At 44.3% G+C, this 10,774-nt stretch overlaps 1 long non-coding RNA gene across 2 annotated transcripts; it reads right to left on the minus strand.

The window, feature by feature from the left end:
• Positions 1-2,249: 2,249 nt before the first annotated feature.
• LOC133917485 (uncharacterized) lies at positions 2,250-8,885 on the minus strand. Of its 2 annotated transcripts, none has more exons than XR_009909682.1 (4): positions 8,754-8,885; positions 8,493-8,555; positions 8,313-8,392; positions 2,250-2,739 (listed from the first exon to the last, which is right to left on the minus strand). It is a non-coding gene; the product is annotated as an uncharacterized LOC133917485 (long non-coding RNA). The 2 variants fall into 2 exon arrangements; XR_009909681.1 differs by lacking the exon at positions 2,250-2,739 and adding an exon at positions 6,264-7,172.
• Positions 8,886-10,774: the final 1,889 nt, after the last annotated feature.

Genomic DNA, 10,774 nt, shown 5'->3' on the forward strand with positions numbered 1-10,774 from the left:
AAAGAACGAAATCTATTTTTTGCTTTTTTAAATTTTGCTCCTACAAAGTGCGAAAATATTTGCTATTATCGAAAGAGAGAAAATTATGGTTTTCGCTCTTTAGACGAGTGAAAACTTGAGATTTCACTCCACTAGTGAGCGAAAATACCTTTTTGGGGAGGATTGCAGCACGAAAACAAATTTGCGGTGGGCCATTCTGCGAAAATCTAAGTTTTCACTCTTTGGGAGAGCCGAGGAAGAAGATGAAAGAAGACGAAGAAGAAGAGAGGGAAGAAGAATAGAAAGAAGGAGTAGAGGAAAGATAAGGAAGGAGGGAGAAGGGAGAGGAAGAGGAAGGAGGAAGGTAAAAAATTTTGTTTAGGTTATGTAATTTTAATTAGATATTTGTTTGTTTTAGATGTATATAGCAATATTTGTTAGTTTTAGAAGTATGTTGAAATAATTTGTATGAGGATAATTGAGTAGGGAGACAAATTTAGATGCATATAGAAATTATGTTAGATGTATGTAGAAATATTTATAGTTTTAGATGTATGTATAAATAATTTAGATCTATTTATGATGTGATATTTACTTTAGAAAAAAGTAGGGATAGAAATTTAGATTAAGTTTTGTTATCATGTAGATGAACAATTTAATTTGTGATATTTGTTCTAGGTTATACATATTGAATTTTGAATTTGCAGAATATTTGTACCGATATAGTGTTAGTCGATATAAATTTTGATTTAATCTAAGAATATTTAATAATTTTGTAGTTCGTTTTAAATTATGTCATGTCGGAGATATGTGAAACGCTATAAGCCTTAGACTTTTGCAGGTAAAATTTATTTATTTTCTTTGTAATATTGTTTTAGATTTATACATCAATGGAAGCTTTAATTAGATATTAGAAAAAAAAAGGAATTTAGGTCTATCTGTAGCTCCATCTCCCTCTTCTTCTGCTCTGGGTCTTCATTTCTCTTCCGCTCTTCATCCTTATGCTTGAGTTTATCAAGGATATTGCGTCGTAGCTTGTAAGGACCTATCTTGCCCTTACCCTTGTTGGACCTGGACCCAGACCCAAATGACATGGATGCGATTGTGGTGGAAATGAAGTAGTCGGTCTGTATGCATTGAAGCCTATTGGTCCTTAGGGTTATCCTTATATAAAGTAGGTGGTGGTGACATGTGTTAGAGATCTTAGGGAATCTAGCCATGTGTTGGAATCAAGTCACGGGCTCGCAGTTTCCAGTCATAGGTGCATAGTTTCGAAGTGGCGGTGAACGAATCGAGTGATTGGTCTTTGCGCATGACATTTCAGTGCTACCCCTAATAGATCGGTGCAGTCTAACGGACTTTTCAATGCTACCCCTAATAAGCCAGTGCAGTCTAGCCAATAGGTTTTTCAGTACTGCCACATCTATCCACTAGCACCGGGACTTCTTCTATATAAACAATACCCAAACGATTCTCTACTCACACATCTCCTAACCTCAAATTGAATCGAGAAAATGGCGTATCCTCATCCTCTCAATAGCCCCATTGATCCATCGTCTCCACACCCCCATTTAGACATCTATGGTAGAGATTTCTATGGAAACCACAATGCCCTTTCTTGCTCGTTGGCCACCATGTCGACATGGAAATGACGTTGTAGTCCAAGTTTATGAGCATTTTGGTGATGCGGGACATCGATTCTTCCGTTATCTACATTTTAGAGTATGAATAAAAAATATTCGCTTTCTTTCCAATTTTCTGAACACCATTTACTTATCTCATATATCACTTTTTACAAATAGATGATTGTGATTTCCAGTACTGGATTGACCCGCGGATAGAGCCACACATTCAAGAATACATCCATCACCTGCACGTCATTATTGAGGAACTACAAGAACAATTGAGCCTAGAGAGAGCCAACAACATCAAAAGACGCTATATCCCGCCTCACATAGCAATTCGGGGGAACAACTAGAAGTAATATGGATGTGTTCTAGCGGTCGGCCGAGGATTTGATTTCGTATTTGACTTGTACTATGTTATCATTCCCTGAATGTGTGAATCCCAATATGTACCTAGTAGTAGCTGGGATTTGCCTATCACATAACGCTTCCCATATGTATTATAGGAGTAATGCTTTTCACATGTTGGAAAGAATTGTGCCTACTTTCGATCGTACACCAAGAAGGAAAACCAACATAATACATTAATATAAGACACTAACCATCACATTGATTACACATGAAGTTCATAACATAGTACGTTAATATAAGACACTAACCATATTCCCATCGAACTAAACTAATGAAATGAAAAGCTAAACAAAATAAATAGTCTTGCAACAATCTAAACAAAATACATTGCCTAAGCATACAAGTAAAATAGACTATGCCTGACACCTACCTTGGCCCCTACCCTGACCCCTATCATAAGCCCTGCCTCTGGCATGCTTTGTCCTGTGTGCTTACGCTGGGACGGTTTCCTCCTCCTCATCCTCGAGATGGGTGTATGCGGTTGGTGTGTACAGGCTCACGGCGTTCGCGTCTGGATAACTGGAAACCGTAGATATCTTCCGTCTCCTGCTGAATGGGCGGCGGTGTACTGTGCAGTGAATAACAACAACAGCATGCCTCTTTTGATAGTACCCAATAATATTGTACAATATGCCCTGAATAATTGCAACAAGAGAGAATACACGCAGCCCTTTGATAACCCAATTGTAAAAACCTCTGCTATTTAGTAGTCATGACATCATACCTACCAAATTACAGCAACAAAAAAATAGTTATAAATTATCAAACATATTTTCGATAAAGATATAGCGCAGTAGACGAACCTAGCACCTCCGATGTCGTAGAGCAAAAACCACTTCTCCTTTGGCTCGTCTCAATCCAGTGCGAGAAACACTTGATGTTTCTTGCCCACCCCCTTCTCCTCACATTAGGAGGGTCAATGACTTCTCCAAGAGGTGGCAGCACCTCCAGTACAATGTCATCAGCAGTATGCGGCTTCTTACTTCTCTCCTGCACATGCGTCCTTATGCTCTTATCTAATTCCTTCCACAAAGCATCAAATTTGCAACTTTGTTGTGACTACTGAGATTCTTGAATATATCCATCAGTGCCTTGCTCTTGAATTGCTTGTAGAAATTTGCTCCCATGTGACACATGCACCACCTGTTCTGCAAGTCAGGTTATGGGAACGGCTCACTTGAATCCTCTTGTAGTGTCTTTATAGCAGATAGTATCCCAGTGTAGTGGTCATGTTTTGTACGGGGTCTATTTATGGTTAGGGTACATTCGCACAGTGACGAAAAACCTCATGTCTCATGTAATATTTATCAGTATATGGAATATCCATACCAGGTTCTATGGTAATTGTGCTTCACAATTATTATTGTTCGACAAATTAGATTTTGTATCCTCCAAACATTACTTCACTAAATAAAATTACTCACACAATTTTATATCAAATAAAAAGGAAATATCAGTAAAATTACATCGAACAAAAAATTAACGAAAAATGAACCACTCTGTGTTACCGTTTGGACAACTCACTAATTTTTTTGCATGCATAACAGAATTTCGCTTTTTCAATGTGCGAAAATATTTTCACACTTTGAAAAGCAAAAATTCAATCATGGGTTATTTTGTAATTTTTCAAATTTGTGCAATATTTCTGTAATTTCCGTGCAAAACAATATTATTAAAAAAATCTTAAAAAATATATAGAGCATGTAGCGGATGGCAGTTGAGTTTCAGTTCCGTTCGTGAATAGTACCCATGCCAATATGATTTCCTCCGATATTCATGCTCCACTCTTCTCCAACCCTGCACCATCATGGGCTGATCTATGTCGACAACTTGAGGAATACCGCCAAGAACACTGATAATGGTTTGCTGATATATTCGCCGCCCTCATCGGCTCTCTGGATCCAAAGGAGGCACCTCAGCTTTCTTCCCCCTTATCGCACCAACTGCTAACCTCAGATGCCTGTACCAACAACTATGATCTACAGCATGGTAATTGCGCTACCTCGATGGATGCTTTCTTCATCCCACCGCTTGCCACCACACTGTCGATCATCAACGCATCTTCAGTTGCTTCACCGTCGACAACCGTCATCCTGCCAGATTCCATCGTCCCGTCATCTGCAACTTTATCAAAGGTTATGACCAACGCTTCTCGACAATCATCGAGAGATGAACACTCCCGCAACATTGCCTAATGCCGAACATTGGTGTTACCTCTACGTCGGTCTTCCACCCTGTCTCAACGCCAGACGGTGTTGCCCATGTCTCCCTAGGTGTGCCCGATGACGACTCCTCCGCCACCATCGACGCTGTCCTCCACGACTTCGCCAGGCCCGCCACCACGTCACCTTCCGGGTTGCTTCTTTTGGCCCCTTCTTCCACCTCGGCGCAAGGCGGACAGTTCCATGTGGATTCTATTGCACACGGCGTGAACAATACCCATGATATTGTTCATTAGGAGTTGGCCGGCTTCCCCGACCTTCGCGCGCCGTCCGCCAATGATATCTTCTCCGACATGCACAGTGCAGTCTCATCTGCTTCTCCAGAATCCACGAAGGATGTGACCGGAGACTTCCTTTCCGCAGGTGGAAAGGTTCTGCCGTACCATCTGCTCTCCCATGGCCGAAAACTATTCTCTGCAGATGGTCAGACATGCATAATGCAGAACCTATTATTATGGCAACTCATGGTGTTCAGGAGGAACACACAACCACTACACAGGATTTCACGGTGTCAGCGGTCACGAAGTCCCTCACCGAGGCTTATGGTACTTCAACAGCCGTGGACTCTCATTCGCCATCCACAGCCGACCTGGAATTCACGCTCAGGGCAGGACGCCCCAAGGTGTTTGATGCCACTGAACCATTACCGATCTGCAAGTCTTTCGGCGGGAAACCTTTGAGCTTGGAACCAAACAACACTACAATGAAGGTGATCTGACGACGGCTTCCATACCCAGTGCCTTGGACAGGCCGCCTGATCCAACCTCCTCCACCCCAAGTGTCCGGGTCAATTCTCGGGTTGCTACTTACACCTCGACAACAACCACTAGCCTCTGCCCATCGACCATCTCCCTCAACGATAAGTCCTTTACACCCTTAGGTTCGTTGTTCCATGCATCTTCATTCGCATCCTTCTACAATGGCAACGTGCGGCACCCCTCCCCGACTACCTAGCCTTCAATGGCGAGAGAAGGCTCCAAGGTCGTAACTATCTCCATGTTCCACGACACTGCCACTTATACCTCAACAACGGCAGAGCGACCAAGCACCACCCCAACAGCATCATGTGTCCTCCAGGCATGCTTTTTCCCCGGCTAGGACAACACATGTCCTTCGTGTTGGGTCGATTGACTGTCCTCTTCTACTATAGTTGACCAACATCAATGACTGCACCCATCCTGTTGTTGGAAAATAATCGTTGGCGTTCTACACCGACTCTCCACGCTCGACAAGGTCGTGCACCCCAATCAACACCAACCATCAACATCCAGGGGTGGCATCCTCCATCAGCGGCTTCCTCACAATAGGTGCTAACGCTGCACTTGTTGTCCTCAACATTGTGCCTAGGGAAGGAGGCCCTATCACAATTGATGATAATGCTCAGGAGGAGTGCAAAGGGACAAATCCGAGTGGTGTCACCAATGCCTCGATGTTCATGATAGGACTGTTTGCCACATCTACAACCGACAAGTTGGTAGCGCCCCATTAGCAACCATAATGCAGCAGGAGACCGGAATTGCATGGGCTTTACCTACATCAGTGGCAACTCCAACGACAATGACCTTGCATTGTGTGACCTGTCAGGTGACCATGCGGTCCTCCTGCTGTCGGGTTGCTCCTGGCTCTGGATTACATCGGAAGGTCGCGGTGGCAAAGAGAGTCGGGCAGGTCAACGGGTGGATTGCCCCAACATGATGGGGTCTCCACGTACTCCCTGTTATTGAGGGAGCACGGGTTCTCTCCTGCCACGGGGTCCATTACAAACTCTGTCAATCGCGACCTCAACCACTCCTTATGATGGAGGGGTGGTTGCTACCACGGTCTAGCGCTAGGCGGTCTCTACTAAGAGGGCGAGGTCGCGTAGCCATGGCACTACCGGTGAACTCTTTTGATACCGCCACTAGCGGGTGGTTAAGAAGCACTCGCGCAATCTGCAAGTTTTGCACTGGGTCATGGCCTTGTAGTCCAGCTGCTGACCGCGAAGCAACGAGACATCGCGAGGTGGGGAGCCCCTTGCGTTCGTGTTGCGCGTACGGTGCGAGTCTGCGGTGTGGCACGACGGCCTTAAAGACTTCACCGCCGAGGGCTCAACCTCCACAGGCGCTCCTTCGGGTGGCGTTGTAGTCACTGGGGCGGTATAGGACCACCTCCATGCCTGGCACCAGGTTGGTTTCCCTCTTGGCCAATGGCTTGGGGCTCACCTCTGGTTCCCGAGGCACGAGCATCTCTATTGCCCCCCGTCCCATGGTCCGCCATGCAGACTTCACGTTCGATCTCTAAATTCTCGGACTCCGTCTCGATGTCCCATGCTCGGAGCATACCATGCTCGTATGAGTCGTACTCCATGACGAAAACCTCACGACGGTTGGGGTCATCGAAACGGGACTCCATGGCCATCACAAATCTGGACATGGGTAGTCCAACCATGGTCTCAATACCTAAAGAAACACGAAAAATGCGCCCTTACTTGGCGCACCAACTATCGGGGATGATCCCTAACAATGAATCCGGGGTGTACTGGATGATGTGCACATTGATCGATGTTTCTTTATGGTGGGATTTATTCAGGTCTAGGCCTCCTGTGGGATAATAGTCCTATACCCTATGTATTTTCTTATAGATTAGATGAACTTGTTTCAGAATGTCTCTTTTTACAAGTCGGGCCCTCTCCCTTTATATAACAGGGAAAAAGTAGTACATACAAACGGACCATGCCAAACTCTGTAGTAAGTCCACTCCTGACGAAGCCAACCTACTCCTAGGTCATCATTACGGATGGCATGCACACCCAATCTACCTTAGTTGCTCTACAGGCCCTGTCACGTCTGCCGAGCGCTATCACGCTCGATTGCGAGTCCGTCACATAGCATTAAATGCTACGGGACGGGTCACTCCAACTTTATGCCTGCCCACAACCATGCTCGCCGAAAGGTGCCTGGAGAAGGAAAAAACTTGAGTGGACGATATTTAATGTGATTTGACTGGTTAGATGAGTACATACCCTGCAACCAGCCCTTACTGGTCGCAGGGTCTTCTCCTTTCACCAGGGGGCTGGTCGACTAAGCCCCACTCTGGTCGTGGGGTGAAGTCGTGGTCTCAAGGATATCAACTGTTAGCTAACATTTGGTAGCGTGGGGCCCGTCTAGTGGGGCACCCACCCCCTTACCTATTACACCGACAATTATCATTGTGTTTTGTGGTTTTTTGGTGGGATGCATATGGTGGCCTTGCATATGAGCTCCAAAGTTTAGCAAAGAGAGTAGTTAGTCTTTGCTGTTCGGCATCAGGATGTGAGCGCAATTAGAGTGCATTTGCTCACCAACAGAAGCCCTTGAGTTGATTTGCTCGATTTACCGCCACATACTACTTACTAAACAGACTCTACTTTAGGGGTCGGGTCTCGATCCGAGTTGTTTGTAAGTAATTGCTACCAATTTGCACCAAATCACCAACCTTCTTGTAGATTGCAGCCACCTTTCACATGTGAATTTGCATTTTTCTCTATGCAGATCCATACCAAAAAGAGGAACAAGTTGGAGCACAAGAGGTTGAACAAATTGGTGTTCATTAGCTACAACCAGAAGATGACAAATAGGTTTCTCAAGCTGCGAGAACTCGGTTCCAAAGAAAAAAAAATGGAACCCGTTGGTCCTTGAAGAATTACAGTAGGAGAATGAGTGGGTTCAGGTTGATGCCGGTTGTGAATCAGTTTATCAAGGGGCTACCGTTGATGCTAGTGATCTAACTTGGGCTCATGTTGATCAAGCTATTGGTGCATCTCAAGGTCTAAGAGGACATAATTTGCCTCGAGCTGTTGCTACTCATGCCACCAAGTATATCGGCCAGACTTATTCAAGAAAAAGGAAGCATCCTAGGACAACTGAGAATGAAGAAATCCTTGAAGATGAAGATGATACCACTAATTTCCACTGCCGAACCCCACCCAGAAAATCAAAGGAACAAACACATAGACACACAGAGATGTAAGATAGCAGGTTAAGCATATGCATTTCTATCTTCATATCCTCATATGCGCTCAAATATGCAAACAGGTAATGTTCCACAAGAACCTAACCTTATGATCAGGATGCCTTGGTCAAGCTTCATCGCCTACCCCCGCAGCGCATGCTGCCTGTGGAACTTGTTCAACCCACCCTAATTGATAGTAAACAACAAGAACAACAATATGCATCAGCAAACACATCAAACCAAACGAAGAGGCTACACGATGATTCACCAACGAAGAGATCCATACCTTCTTTGGGCTCCATTCCGGCGGGTAATAGAAGTTATCTGCTCTCACAGCGGCAAGCGACGACTGCAGGAAGAAACATAAAAGAATCCGTCAAATAATCAAACCTACGGCGAGGAAGTAAGGCATGGTGCACCTGCCCAACAAGATTCCCTGAACTAGAGAAACGCGTGGGGAAAATTTTGGAGGTCAAGGCCCCAATATTTGGGGACGGGGAGTGGATGGATAAAGAGCAGAGCCGCTAGGGTTAGATCCTCTACGTACCATGTTGCCTCCTGGTTGGAAGCGGTGGAGGAGATCAACAGATACGGTGACGAGCTGGTGGCAGCTGCGAGAGTAGGCTCCGGATCTCAGTGGTGACGGCCAATGGTTAGCGTGAGAAGCGGACTCGACGAGCGGTGACGGTATGCTAGTTCAGACTTCAGGCGTTCCTTCATGAGGACCACCGGGAGTCCAAAACCGACTCGGCGGATTGGTTCGCGCCTGATCAGATGGGCCTAGGTAGGCATCATCACGTTGTGCCAGAAGATTTTTTATATTTTTTAAATTAAAAAATTGCAAATATATATGTTTGATTTAAAATATTACAAATCTAGACTCATCTCGGCTGTTAATTAGACGAGAGGTTGATATTTTTTATTTTTTTATTTCAGAAATACAAATGATTAGTAAAATGATTAACAAAAATATTATTGAGTAACTAACCAATAAAAAAGAAAATATAATTTTACTTCATTTATCAGAAACGTCAGCCTTTTCAATCATAACCTTTTTAGATGTTGGTATTTTCAGGCGTAGCCTTTTCAGACGTCAATCTTTTATAACATGTAAACTTTTTAGATATAGAATTTTTGGACATAGCCTTTTCAAATAACACAATTGCTCCAGGCACATGAATAAATTCATTTTTCTAACTATTTTTCATAGACTTACTCCACGAAGCACCACGGATTTTATATATAAATAGAAGTACAGGAGACCACATGTAGAACGAAACCAATTATCTCAAGCTCTCCTACTCCCCACTAAAACGGCCTCCGAACCCTCCTAAAGAAATATAGGTCAGTTCCTACGTCTGCTGGGGTCAAAGTGCCGATGTGCTTATGTGGAGACCTTTGTAAGCTAAAAAAGTCTAATGACTTCTAAAACATCAGAAAGAGGTTCTTCATGTGTCTGAACTACAAGTATGACCCACCAAAGGGTAGCCTCCCTGGTGGTTACCGCTAGGTAAACCCTTGTTGGTAAACTACATTACAACTATCTGTCATTTACTACTGATCATTCTTGTCTACATTGGTAGTCTCTACCACCTCTCTATGAGTTAGTACAGTGGATGGATACTGAGCAGTCGCAAGAATATGTGTTCCTCCTACGCAATAAACATCTGGCGGCATGGAGAAGATTCGAAGAAATGGAAGTAGACGAGAGAAGGAAGACTCAGCACAAATGCATGTAGGAGTAGAGGAAACTGAGAGAGGAGCAGGGCTGCCGCGATGAGGAGGCCTGTGAGGAAAAGAGGGAGAGGAAGCGCAAGAAGATGCAGGAAGCTGGACTAGATGTTGTGAGGAAGGAAAAGTACTCACATTGCACTCAGTAGTGTAGTAGTTGTAATCGGGTTGTTTGCATTCCCTAAAGCATGTTAAGATAATTAGAGGCGATACATGGCTTGGTTAGTAGAAAAGTGTATCGTACATACCATCGTATTTGTTCATTGTTCGAGAAAGTTACGATTGTTGTATGGAACTCATAGTGCATTGAGGTATTGTACCAACTAAAAACTGGAAAGCCCGAGTCATAAATGAATAGGTAGAAATGCGGAATAACATAGTAGGATAGTAACATATATATATTATACATGTAATGTAGTCCATCAACTAGTCCCTAAATCCCCCCCCCCCATTTGGGGACAATCCCCCTATGCTCAAAAAGGTTATTGCTGCCTACGGCTCCGTTCTCTAACATGGTGCACTGATACGTGAGCGGGTCGAGCGGGACAACGGTCCAAGAAGGCCGACCAGTAGAAGGTGGCATCACGTAGTCCTCCTAGGTCGACTGTGTGCCTGCCAGGGGAGAGCCGCTAAGTTGGGAGGGCCATATCTCTTATTGCGTGCCACAGGACCCAATTGTGGTGTTTGTCATGCTCTTCTTGATGACCTGCTCCAGGTACTTTGTTAACGCCATGATCTTCTTGTAATTTGTGAACTCTGAAAGATGTTTACAAAGCAAAACATGTTGGCACGAATGCGAAAGTAATAAAGTTTATTGTGTATTCTCGACAGAGGTTA

This window comes from Phragmites australis, chromosome 5 (genome assembly GCF_958298935.1).
Source record: "Phragmites australis chromosome 5, lpPhrAust1.1, whole genome shotgun sequence".
Lineage (NCBI taxonomy): Eukaryota > Viridiplantae > Streptophyta > Magnoliopsida > Poales > Poaceae > Phragmites > Phragmites australis.